The 13,482-nt window shown below is 42.4% G+C and overlaps 1 pseudogene; it reads left to right on the top strand.

Moving 5' to 3' along the window:
• Positions 1-12,458: 12,458 nt before the first annotated feature.
• LOC131269069 (5'-AMP-activated protein kinase subunit beta-1-like) lies at positions 12,459-13,300 on the top strand (annotated as a pseudogene).
• The last annotated feature ends 182 nt before the right edge of the window (positions 13,301-13,482 follow it).

Genomic DNA, 13,482 nt, shown 5'->3' with positions numbered 1-13,482 from the left:
ATGCTGGGCTTTTAACTTTAAACCATCGTTTTCGCTACGTTTTTTTTTAAATTTTCCTTGGGCTCCTTCCTACAAAGCATGTGGAAAAACAGAATGAAAAAATCGTTCATCCGGCTGGTTGAATTTTCTTTTCATGTTTTTCTGAATCACTTGAAAAAAGTGAAGTACCGAAAGCGGCACATTTCTAACAAGAGCTCGTTACACCGAGTCACCTCCAGTAATTGCAAATAATATGCCACACGACCATTACTAGGAAAACTATAGTCAACAACAATAGGTAATTAGGTGACGAAATAATCTAATGAAGGAAATTGCTAAATGAAACAATCAAAAACAGTAAATGGCCTATTATGTAATAGTATGCGCGTATCGGATATGTCCCTCTGCCCAACATCGTGCAATCAAATACAGACGAAGATATTCGTCTCCCGTCAACAAAGTGTTAACACTTTGACGTTCGCAAAATTCATGGTGTTACAACGCTTTACGACCGGCGTGTTTTGCAGCAGCTCCTCTGCATCTGGCCGCCCTGTTTATGCCCTTTATTGTTTTTCCTTATTTGAATATACGTACTTACAGCAAAGCGCCCTGTGAAGTTTGTTTACATTCTGTTTGATGTTTGTTTACATCCAGTAGGATGTGACGCGTGTCAGATGACAGCGTTGACTGCGCACCAAAATGATGTGAGCGGATGAAAACAGATACGGCTGTTGGACCCCGTATGGGGTCTCCGGACGGTAAGGTGTTAAGAAAGGGCTGAACACCACACCACAGGTGTGGGATCGAATCTTGAGTCTGGCACCCTCCGGTATTACGAACGGCTGACCACCGATCTATAATATACCGTCTTTCCGTCACACAAACTCTCTTCGGAGAGAGGCCTTGTCGCACGCAAAGCGTTTTTTGCGAATCTTCCTATTTTTCGTCATTTCCTAAGGAACTTTTCAATTTTTCCTATTTCTCTATATCTTCCTTGGATCAAAAGGAACAAATCACATGAAGATATCTTCAATATTGGCTCAGCCGATTTTAATTTTTGGTGCTACTCACAAACAAACATTATTTGCTTTACATTTTTTTCTTCTATTGTGGAAAACTCGTTTTTAGTGTTTTCTGGTTTTCTGACCTTTTTTTTGAACATTTTCTAACCATTTATTGTTTTCAATCCGTAATTTGGGCAAAAGGAACAAGAAGCCTTTGTTGGGATAAGTTTAGTCGTTTTTAAATTTTCGTTCTTCTTCTTGGCGTAAACGACCTCTTGGTCATGCCTGCCCGTTAAGGGCTTACGAGACCTGTTTCCCTGTTGTACGTGGATAGTCAGTCCTCTCGTACAGGAGAGGGTCCGGTCTCGGTTGGGATTCGAACCCACGCCGTCGAGGTGGTGAGCCCCGGCGCTCATGGGCCGATTTTCTAACCGGCGCTACCCCTCGGCTGTCGCGGACCCCCAATTTTCGTTATTGATGGTAAATTTTTTTTTATATGAAAAACAGCAATTTTTCACGAGTTTTCAATTTATTTTCTATTTTATAAACCTTCCTTAGGAAAAAATCTTACGAAAGCATCTTCAAGATTGACCCAATCGGTTTTGAGTTTTCGCTGCACAAACAGACATTCATTTTTATAGATATCTAGAAGATGTTCCGAATGCAAGAGTAATAGGAAAATTATTCATGCACGAGCTGTTTGTGTTTTCCTCTTCCCTATTTGTTTTGTGGCCACTTGGTTTACGTTAAGTTTAAAAACATTTCAATTTAAATTTTAGTTACTTTTACCTGTAACTCTTTGCATGTGATATTCCATATTCCAAATACAGTAGCATGGCATTTTTATTTATTTTACAAATTTTATTTCGATAGACAAGATTTGCAAATCATTGAAATTTCCCGGGACTCGGACTGCCTCATCCACTTCCCGTTGGCCTTAGTGATCATCATATTTGCAGCGTTAAATATTTGGTAAAAAGCTGTGATGTGAGGATGTCAAGTTATCTGAACTGATGGAAGACCGATGCCACAGCCTGAAAAACGAAGTTTGGAACATGTTAGCATGACAATTAGCTTGAAGATGCTATCCATCGCAGAGAACCTACCCGCTGAAACATTTCTTTGAAGAACGCGACGTTCATTTCGCCGTAATTACGCGCGGAGCTGCCCTCATCCGCTTCCGGTTCGATGGGAGTCGGTGTGGCGTCCATGTGGAAACTTGGTGATGGTTCTGCCGAGGCCTGATCCGTCAATGGGTAGACCTGAGGCTCAGCCGAGGAATTGGATGCTGACTCAGCCGAGGAATTGAAGTGGAGACTTGAAGATGGTTCTGCCGGAGCCTGATCCGGCAATTGGTAGACCTGAGGCTCAGCCGAGGAATTGGATGCTGACTCAGCCGAGGAATTGAAGTGGAGACCTGGAGATGGTTCTGACGGAGCCTGATCCGGCAATTGGTAGACCTGAGGCTCAGCCGAGGAATTGGATGCTGACTCAGCCGAGGAATTGAAGTGGAGACTTGGTGATGGTTCTGTCGGAGCCTGATCCGGCAATGGGTAGACCTGAGGCTCAGCCGAGGAATTGGATGCTGACTCAGCCGAGGAATTGAAGTGGAGACTTGGTGATGGTTCTGTCGGAGCCTGATCCGGCAATGGGTAGACCTGAGGCTCAGCCGAGGAATTGGATGCTGACTCAGCCGAGGAATTGAAGTGGAGACTTGAAGATGGTTCTGCCGGAGCCTGATCCGGCAATGGGAAGAACTGAGGCACAGCCGAGGAATTGGATAAAGGCGATGACGCGCCGTCCAGAAGGTCGAAGTCAATTAGATGCTGATGTTCCCCATACAGAGTCACCACATCGCCATCGAACAGATTCTGGTCCCACGGCTCCGGGTCGGCCGCGTCACCGGTCCAGGCCGCTGCTGGAAGCTCCAGATCTTCCGGACAATCCGCGTAGAAGTACGACGATAGAAACACATCACTTCTATCGTCCAGCAGGAACTCGAGGCTATCCATTGGATCCGGCACGTCACTTCCTTCGTCACCCATAATAATCGATGCGTAAACTGGAGAAACAACACTTCACGATTCGTTACGTTGTACGCACGAGACGAACGCCTCCTCAACACCGGCGATTATCGGTGTTGTGATGGTTCTGTTCCGGACGACACACACGCAAAACACTGAAAAATCACTAGAAGGGCACCCGCACCGGCACGCAAGTTAATTGTTTTCAGTTGGCGACAGCCTTTTCTTTTCAGTTTCCGCTTTTTTCCTTCCGCGAATCTAGTTGGCTATTCCTGTCATAGTGATTGCTCTCCGGGTTGCAGGTTCGTCCCGATTGCCTTGACTGTATTAGAAAAATGAAGGAAATGTTTGACAATCTTTCCTAGCTTTGTTTACGTATTCAATTCGACGGTTATCGTTCTTTTAGAAAGTTGTTGTTATGTTCAATAGTGAGAAATATGCTGTTTATACCCAAATGTATGCCCAAATAAAGCGTACAATGTGGGGAAAAATCCCGTGGTAAATGTTATTTTACATCAATTCCCAGAAGTTCAATTGCATTGAAGTTCGTTCCACGAACGAACCCTGAATACTAAGAGTAATCGTGTTTACTAATTTCGTTACCTTGCTTACGCATCTTTGTTGTGTGCTTTTCTTGGAAAACAAAATTAGGCACGATTGTCCGAAATTGAGCACTCCTCTCTTGGAACACACCTTGGATCTTTTATTCTTCTTCTTACGCATGCTCTCGAGTTGCAGACGATACTTTTCTGTTATTGCGGCATTTCGTCGTAAACTTGCTGCGGAAGCTTATGGTAAGACGTTTCTTTGTGACTTCTTGGAGGTTAGTGGAGGGGGGGGGGAAGTGGAGCTGGTGAATTTGTCTGGAGCTTGACAGTAATATGTTCGTCTTGGAGCATATGGAAAATTTATTATGTTTCGTTCATCCCCGCAGGGATTTTTTTTAATTCCCCACAGCGAGACGCAATCCTTGTGCGTGGTGTGCGTTTTCAGCAGACGATCGTAAAGCAATAACTCTCATCACCCGTCCACGGAAAGCTGAAGGAATATTGCCAGACACGATGATTGATCTCCGAGCGGACAATGAATACCGGAGTCCAACGTGAGACAAATTTCGAACCGGCACGCTAAGACGTTAACTAAATTAAAATAAACCATCAAAACCATGGCTTCGTTGGTTTTTATTAGGTTCATATTTTAAATTATTTTCTGTTTAACGACCACCCATTAACCTTCCGACGGATCTCCGAACAGCTTCGCGCGAGGCGCGTAAATCCAAACGGTTGCTGGAATGGAAAAAATACTGGACCAGAGGATCCGCTTCAGGGGAAGAACCGTGGGGGAAGAAGGTGCCGGGGGATGGGGCATACATCCGACCAGTCAGTCCGGATGGTCTCAAACAGCTTCCTTTATTCAAAATTTCCGCTACACGAATTTGCTCCGTCTGCGGGATCATGTTTGGAGCTGATGTCATTGAGAACGACAACCCTCAACCACTGTTTACTTCTTGCAAGTTGTTTGTCGCTTGGTCTCCAATGACCTCCTTACGTGCTATCCGATACGTGCCAGACTATTCTAGCCTAGGGTAATATGAGGCACAATGTGCACCTTCTCGATTTGAAGATATTAAATCTTTTTCTATTTCCCCCAAAACAAGATATTGCATCCGTAATTCATAGAAAATTGGTTAGGAGTGGGGGGTGAGGAGGGCAGAGGAGACTAAGCACATATTTTTACCAAATTTCATTGCTGGAATTATTTTGCCAAACAGTTGCTTGCCGTATCAAATGCGTGGCGACTCTGTGGATTATTTACTTCCGAGTGAAAGTAAAAAACAAGAATACGAAAATGCGAATACGATCAATGCGCTAACGTACATTTAGTTAGAGTATAATAGTTTGAGTATAATGAACATGTATGGATTATGAAATAAATAAATTAGCAACAGAAATATAAATAATAGAAAAAAGAAATGCTTTAAATTGTATAAGTCGTTTACAAGGATTCTTACAAAAACCGGTTTAAGTTTTAAAACGACTATTTAGGTAGGAGGGTAATTTAAATAACTTGTCATTTTCATAATCGAAAATGATATCATGAATTCTTTTCGACAGTTGTTGATGATATTGCATTAAATACACCAATTATAAAATATTGAATTGAGTAACATTGAGGAATAATGTAGTTAAATCTAATTTTTTATTTGGAATACCGCGCATGATTCGAGGAGGTTTTTGATTTTGATTCACCAAAGTAAGGAAGGTTTGTTTTGAAATCATGTATTTTACTTATGCTTGATTCTATGGTGCTTAGTTGGGGTTTTGTGACATTAGTTTTGATCGTTTTAATCAATTGAACTGTGGTTGATGAGTAATTTACTACTTTTTCCTCTCGGAAAAGCTCTTTGTCAACATTTTATTATTGTGGGTTAGTTGTACTGTTTATTAATTCCATTAATTGTACCTGAATTAATCCTTCAATCAAATTATGATACTTTAATATCTTCTAAGGTTTTACTGGAGTACTCTCAGTAAATAAAATAACTCAGCAACGAAATTAAAAGTTGAAAGCTGGAACATGCTTCAGACTGCTTTCATGGCATTTTTTCTTGTTTATTTTACCAGTTAGAGTGCTGGCATTCGATTTGAACCGAAATCTATAAATTAACCTCTATTATCTTATTTGAAAGGACCATGTCTGAAATGTTATAATTTGAATTAAGTTTTTTAGATAATTAACTTAGTAAGGAGCATGTAAGTGTCTCTTTTCCATCAAGATGACCTATAGCAGTGAAATTATCTTTAAACAAGATAGGAAGACAGAAGGGGATGAGTGTTTGCTAGATGAGACGCTTTCAAAGGAGGGGTCACTGGCTCTGAACATGCGCAAGTGTGCTGGATGATATAAATAGATAAACATAGGATGAACCATGAAACACCAGAAAACCAATGGCGGACCGTTTTCGACCTAATCAAAGCGACTTCAAGCTACGAGAACGGAAGGAGAAAGGTTGTCGGGCTTTCACACAGGTTCAGGTTAGGGAAAGCAGCTCGGAAAAGAAGCGACTGATTTCCGTCATCAAAAATTCAAGTCGGTAGAAATTCTCTCCATCGTTTCTTCATCAACTGGCGGCGAAAGAAAAGCGATAAAAGAATTATCATTACTGCATTTGCAAATCCCTGAAGCCACGTTGAGGCACGTTCGAGAAGCGGTAAGCCCTTGGATCGGGAAATGTTTATTGATTGCAGTCACCAGCCCTCCAGGCTTCGACTGCCGGATAATTCCAACGACTTGAACGATCCTCCACAGGTAATCCGTCACACCTTTCATGTTCTTCGCGGGTTCTACGTTCTTTGCAGCGTCCGGACCTTGGTCGGTACTTTCATCTCGCATACCGGAGATCGGCAGCTTGTCTAATCGCTCGAAGAGGTCACCGAAGGCCCCTTCTGTTTTGCACTTCGTGGTTGAATGGAGCAATATTGCATCGATGATGGAACAATCGTGGGGTTTTTCTAGAAGAGAAATATGTTGCGATTAAAATGCACTCACTCTGCAACCTTGGATGGACATCTTCCAGCTCATTTCTATCTTACCTGTTCTGCACCTACCGCTGACCTGACTCCCTCCCTGCCGGTAGTCTTTGCAATTGGATCGGAAGGAGACCCTTGAGCATCGGATCCTCAACCCTCGGTATTTTATTACGGTTTCTTTCGCATAATTTTCACGCAGGTCGAAAGAACCCATCCACTTCGCTCCTCCTAGTTTTCATAGGGAACAACGGTCCTCACGCATGCCCGAAGATTTTCCTTTTTCCTCAGCACTATTTTTCTTCGGTGTGGAAATTTGGTGATTGCTTCCGGTGAAACCGAATGGAAATAGATTGTATTTAAATGCTCAGGTGTTACTCACTGTTAAATGTAGGAATTGTTTAATTAGTGTGAAAGAGTCAGCAGCACGCTTCAAGTTCCCATTCCACCTTCAGTTGCAAGTTAAATATCAGGATCAGTTGTCGGTGATAATAGAAACTGTTCTGATTGGTCAGACACTCGGCGTGGCTTCGCTTCTACTGAACTTTTGATACCGTTAGCACTGCCCGGCAATGCTGGCCTACTACTACCTACTACTACCTACTACTACTGCTACTACTGCTACTATTTTGTAAGTAAGTAAGTACTTCCATTCTATGTTCGGATTGGTGGAAACTTTCATAGAAAAAGAAATGAAAATACTTGCAAAGAAGCATTTCATATATTTATATTATTATTTTCTAAATAGTATCTGTTACTGATTGAATTGAAATCAACCAATAATTAGTGATGCAACGTGAGGGAAGTTGATTGTGCTCCCTGCTCGCCTGTAGTTCCTTGAATAGTTATCCTAAGCGGCGTCCAGGTACGGCAGACATTGTCCGAATAATAACAGTGCCAATGACAACCAAACTGAAAGATCAAAGAATATGTTAAAATGCTGCTGCAAACCAATGTTTGGAGCTACGAACTTACCTTGGTGTCGCTTAGGATGATTGGGCATACTCCCGACAAGTCGGGTGTATTCCTGAAGTACTGTTGCTGCTGGTAGCAGGTCGGGCATTCGTGCATCAAAGTCCACGAACAAACTTCGCACAGATAATTATAAAGGCCTGATGGAAACGGAAAGAAAGTTCAAATAAGTATTTTAAACACCGCTTACAATTTAGAAACCCCAATCGTTGGTAAGAAAACACTTACCGGAACAGCGCATTATGGAAGACTGCAATTAGAGGTAAGACAAGATAAAAACATTTCGTTAGTACCGTTGGATAAGAGTGGGGAAAGTAACTGAGCTTACCATTTGCTCTGTTCCGTTGCCGTAGGCTCGCAGCAAAACTGCAAAATTATTGTCCGACATCTTGAGGAAGGCTGCTCGAGAGCTGTTGTTGGCACGTCTGACTTCACTGACCGATGGCGAAGAAATGATACACCGCAGCCAAAGCGAGGAACCAAGTGACTGCACTGAACACTGAAATGTGCAAACGAACCATATATGCCGCTCTCTTCTCGCAAACAGCAGAACCAACCGTGGACGGAAAAATCCTTCGAAGCGGACGTACAATTTTATTACTTCATTTAAACTTTTATGAAACGAAGCCGACTGTGAGGAAGAGGGAGAAGGGGTGGGTATTATATTTATTGATGCCAGTCGAATGAGCTTCCGTCACACCTTCGGCGCTTCGTCACACCTTTCATGTTCTTCGCGGCTTCTACGTTCGTCTCAGCGCAATTTTTAATCCATACCAGAATGGTCGGTACTTTCATCTCTCATACCGGAGATCGGCAGCTTGTCTAATCGCTCGAAGAGGTCAACAAAGATCCCTTCTTTTTCGAAAAGGGCCATCCTGTACCGATGTTCGACCGATGACGAGTCTTGAGAAAGAAAAGATGAATGAAGGAAAATGTAATGAAGTAAAAATGGCGTTCTCTCTTCCTGCATCTTTGAATGGACGTCTACCAACTTAAGCTGACCTGACGCCCTCCCTACCGACAGCCTGTACGATTGGATCGGGCGGAGGGCAAAAGGCACGCTATCCGACCCTCGACCCTCGAAGCTTGGGTTTATGGCCGTTTGTCACCCCTCCATCCGGAAAACCCTCCGGTATTTTGTTATGTTTCCTTTCCGCTTCATTGCCACGCGCGCCGAAGGAACCCATCCTGTCTGCTCCTCCTAGTTTTCATATGCAACATAGACAGGCTGAAACGATGCTCACGCATGGTCGGAGATTTCCCTTTTCTCTAACCCTTTTTAATATGGCTGGTAATGTACTCTCGATTTCATCTCGAAATCTCCACATTTCGATTTCCACATTCCCCATTACACGGGCCTATATTTAGTGCATGATATGCATACATTTCCGTTCTTCAAATTCCTCTACTCCTGCTTTACTCTAACTATGTCTTCTTTCTGCTAACGGTTTAACAGCATCCTTCTTGGTCCCCGCATGTCCTTTATTTAAAGCCTGAGTTAGGGTTTACGTTCTTCAACCCTTGTTTTTTTGTAATCTTATTTTAAGTTTTGTTTAGTCCTCATGTTCAGACAAAATAGAATAAATAAATATTAATATTAACAATAATACTAAAAATAACACGAAAACTTAAAATTAAATTATTATATTAATATTAATATAGAAATAAGAATCTAGTTAAGCGAACGAAGTAGATTCGGTAGATAAAAAGCTGCATCTACACAAAACCTCATTCCGGTTGGAAGAGCATTAGCTCAATAGGTATCCATAGGTCAAGAGAAAAACCTGGTAATTGCCTGAAATGAATTGAAAAGACGAACAGATGAGAAATATTTCGTAAGTTAATGTGTTTAACCCTTTCACGACCAAGGAAAATATTTTCCCATCTACAAAACTCGTTACTGTTTGTTCAACTATTATCAAAACGATACTTTTGAAACGAAACATCATAGAAAACATTATGTCAAAGGCGGCAAATGTCTTTCTGAACGAATAAACAAAACAGAACTATCAAACTAAATTGCTCCTAAACCAAACCATTCGTGTGTTCAACCAACAACAACAACTTAGTATTTGGAAAGTTCATTAGACTTGATGAGTTCATTATTTTCTCCAAGATTCTTCATTTCTTCCAAGATCTTTTTTAACACGTAATTTGTAAGAGAAATTCCGATATCAGAACTATACTCGTCATTCATTTACTTTTTTGGATCATGGGGAAAAATATTTCCCATGAAATTATAAAAAAAAAACCTACACAGACTGCTAGGTTTTTCTGTTTCGTTTTCCCCGTAAACCTATTTAACTACCGGCGAACTGATGTTGCACCAATTTCTAAAGCACTGGGTTTTTGAAACTCACTTTTTTCCACGTATCGTTTTCTTCTGTTGTTCGCTTGTAGTTCTCCGTTTGCTCCATGTGTGTGCGATATGCGAAAGAAGCAGCAGCCTTTCCAAGATCGGCACACTCTACCGCTTGCCATCCCCCCTGTCAAGGTTTCTTCGTTTCGTGGAAGGATCTATTCCCCATGCCTCACCTCCTTCGCTCCGCGCGAAGGGAAAATCTACCTGCTCGCAACGTTGTTTTACGCAGACGTTTTGCGCGCGTCCTCTCTCTCCGACCGCACACTCTGCCCCTCGCTTTCCTTTCGTCTTACACTCTTCTTTTTTTTCCTCTCACTCTCACACGAACGCAGAGTCAGCTTTGCGGTTTGAGCTGTTTCAGGCGCGACAAACGAAAATCGAGTCAAACCAAAAAAAAACACACACACACAAAATTAACATATCTTTTTGACCAAAACTCTCGATTGTTCCTCCGGATGGGAGACCAATACGCACGTGCTCCGGGCAGTTTTCCTTTGGAACGGAAGACCATCAGAGCGTAACATGAAACCGCATCAAGTTTTCATTTCTGTATCTCCAAGAGGGAACACAGGCTCGGAACATGCGTATGAGTGCTGGATGATAAAAAGAGATAAACAAAGATTGAATCACGAAACACCACAAAACAAATGGCGGACCGTTTTCGACCCCATCAGAGCGACTTCAAGCAACGAGAAGGAAAGGAGAAAGGCTGGGAAAAGAAGCACCACTTCGTCATCAACCGGCGGCGAAAAACCAATCTTCTCCAATTATTATGCATTTTATCTCCTTTATTCACTAATCCGCGTCGCATTCATGCGGAAAACGATTCTTATACTTTTCGCCTATACGATGAGGAATAACCAAGGTTGGCGGCACACTGGACACGTTCGAAACTCGTAAAGCCACTTCATTATGCAGTGCATATGAAAATAATGGGAACAAGCACCTAAAGCAGGACGACAGGCTTTACCGGGAGTAGCACAAGAACCGCAACTATCCTCGAGCCTTTCGCGACAGACTCCACAGATATCCTCATTTATGTCCCGTCGCGAGCCAAAGATTCCTTGAGTCGAAAAGAAAACACGTATTAGGTATTTGAAATAAACAACAAGCCATTTTCATGGCGCACTTCAGTAAACGCTACCACCAACGTGCAATCGGGTTTTATACTTACTTTTAATGCTTCCTTCCATCCTTCCAATTTTCCGAGAACCCAACCGATGAAAAAACCGAGCGCACCTGTGTCACGTCCGCACGCCACTGGCAACAAGCAGCGAATGAGGTGTGCAAGTATTTGCAATACTGGTTGACCTCGTTTTCCGTCGGCCTTGGTTTTCGTCGTTCGCAATTACTGCGAAATTAGTTTATAGTGACGTGCTTTCTTCTTGACTCATACGATGTAATGCCGTTTGTACGGCAGAAGATTGGAACGAGGTGAGGCAGGTTGCCCGCTTCCGACTGCTTTGTACAATCAGTTCGGTATTGATTCTTCGTAACAGTGGCGGATTTAAAGGGGCCGTAACATAAATGATAGACAGACTGGAGCGGGGTTAGTTTGACAGTAATGGGTAATTTTACCGTATTAAATAGAAATTAATCAGTGGCGTCTCGTGAGAAAATGAGATGGTTGTGCACCTTCAAAAAAAGTAATACCAAACCATATAACGTGGTTTATTAGAACCAAAACGACACGACACACGACGACGACTTTGGTCAGGATGTTAAGTGAAAGAATAGCTTAAGGAACAATCAATGGTCAATTGAGTTCTGCAATCTTGAATTGCTACTAAATGAATCTACTTAAAAAACGAGTTTAACAGTTCATTTAAGATGTTCTGCTCAATGTCGATGCAATTGCATGAAAAATCTTTCGAATGAAAGTGTGTGCACCAGCAGTATTGCCCCGTCCAGCGTGAATGCTTAGACATTTTTTTACAAGCTTTAAATTGTTGGCTATATTTGCGTGTTTGTTTCCTCGATTTTATTCCAAAATTTTTTTCATTCAAATTTACGTCACGAACGTCAATATCTACTCGATTAATATATCTCGATTAATAAATCTCCGAGGAGCCGTTAGTTCGGAGCCGTCCGGAGCCGACTCCGACTGCCGACTAGCGGTTCCGGATGGCTCAATATAAACTGCTACGACTGCGTTATAAAATCAACTTATGCTGGTATAATATTATGTGCTACAGTTAGAATAAGTACTGCTACTGTTATGATATCATCTGAAAAACCCTGAATTATAATTATTTTTATAGGTATCATGAAAGTCCGGTATATAGTAAGATTTGAGGAGTAGATAATAATTATTATTAGAAGGTTTTGGAACACATCAAGTAGAGGAGTAATAGAATGGGTTTTTTTTAATTTGCGGAAGAATCACCGTAAGCGTTGAACGCATCTCACTGAGCGTTCCGGAACGAGTCAGATCCTTGTAAGGATCAGCTTACCCACCTCTAGTCATGACACAATGTGCCACCTATCGCCATCAAGTCCTTTATCAGACGGTGCTGCAGCTTTCCGTCAAACCTTACAAGAGTGTTTCGTTTCGTAAACGATCAGAACTAATCTCACAACAGCATGTTCAATGCAGCGAGTATTCATCCAAGTAAGATACATAGATCCGGACTAAACGAGCCCATACCGGTGTTTATGTTCGACGGAAAACAGCTTCTGGAGAAGGAAGGAGGTCCATACGCGCACTTCAAGCCGGTTCCAGAACCTGAGGCGGACGTGACATACGCAGCAGGAGGACGCTGTTCAATCGGTAATGGTACCCACCGTGTTCCAGTGGTGTGGTGGTGGTAAGCTAGTCTACGTTGGCGGAACATTCGCACGGTTCATTCGTCACCATCGTTAGCATACCGGAGGGAGATCACCACTATAAGTTTCTTGTCGATGGCGAATGGATGCACGATCCAAAGCTGGTACGTTGTTGAACACAGGTGTCTTGGTGTTGTGCTATGACTCACGCTATCACTGTTTATTATATTCTGTAGAAGTGCGTTGTAAGAGACAAGGGCATTACGAACAACCTGGGTACCGTGCGTCAAAATGAATTCGGAGTATTCCAAGCGCTCCTCAAGAACAGCGAAGATACGTGCAAGGTTGAATCGAAGGAGCGGGGCCAAGATATTCCAACGGCAACACCATGGGACGAGGACCAGCTGTTGCAGGATCCTCTCAACCAAGACACCCTACTATCGGTAAGGAATCAACGTTTGCTCTCAGTTCTTCTCCGATTGAATGTTCATTTATCTCTTTTAATGCAATATTCGTAGTGTGAACCAACGCTTCTGCCGGAACCGAACAACGTCATGTTGAACCATCTATACGTGATCTTCGATCGAGAATGGCGTAACGGTGCTGAGTACGAACCATCGTTACCGGAAAAAGCACCTCACCACAGAGTTCTACAAACCCATCTAGAGATCTGACCACATGCCGTGAAGTGAGGCGAACAATACGTAGACTACAGCACAGGCAAGATTTCATATGAGACCTAATATAGAAGACTAAATAACCAAAAACTAACATCTTAAAGTTTCGTTCGGCCTACTAATCAACTAATGTAGCAGAGATTTCGATTTTCATCCACGTATACTCACCTA

This window comes from Anopheles coustani, chromosome X, assembly GCF_943734705.1.
Source record: "Anopheles coustani chromosome X, idAnoCousDA_361_x.2, whole genome shotgun sequence".
Lineage (NCBI taxonomy): Eukaryota > Metazoa > Arthropoda > Insecta > Diptera > Culicidae > Anopheles > Anopheles coustani.
This window is presented reverse-complemented; position numbering and strand designations above follow the sequence as displayed.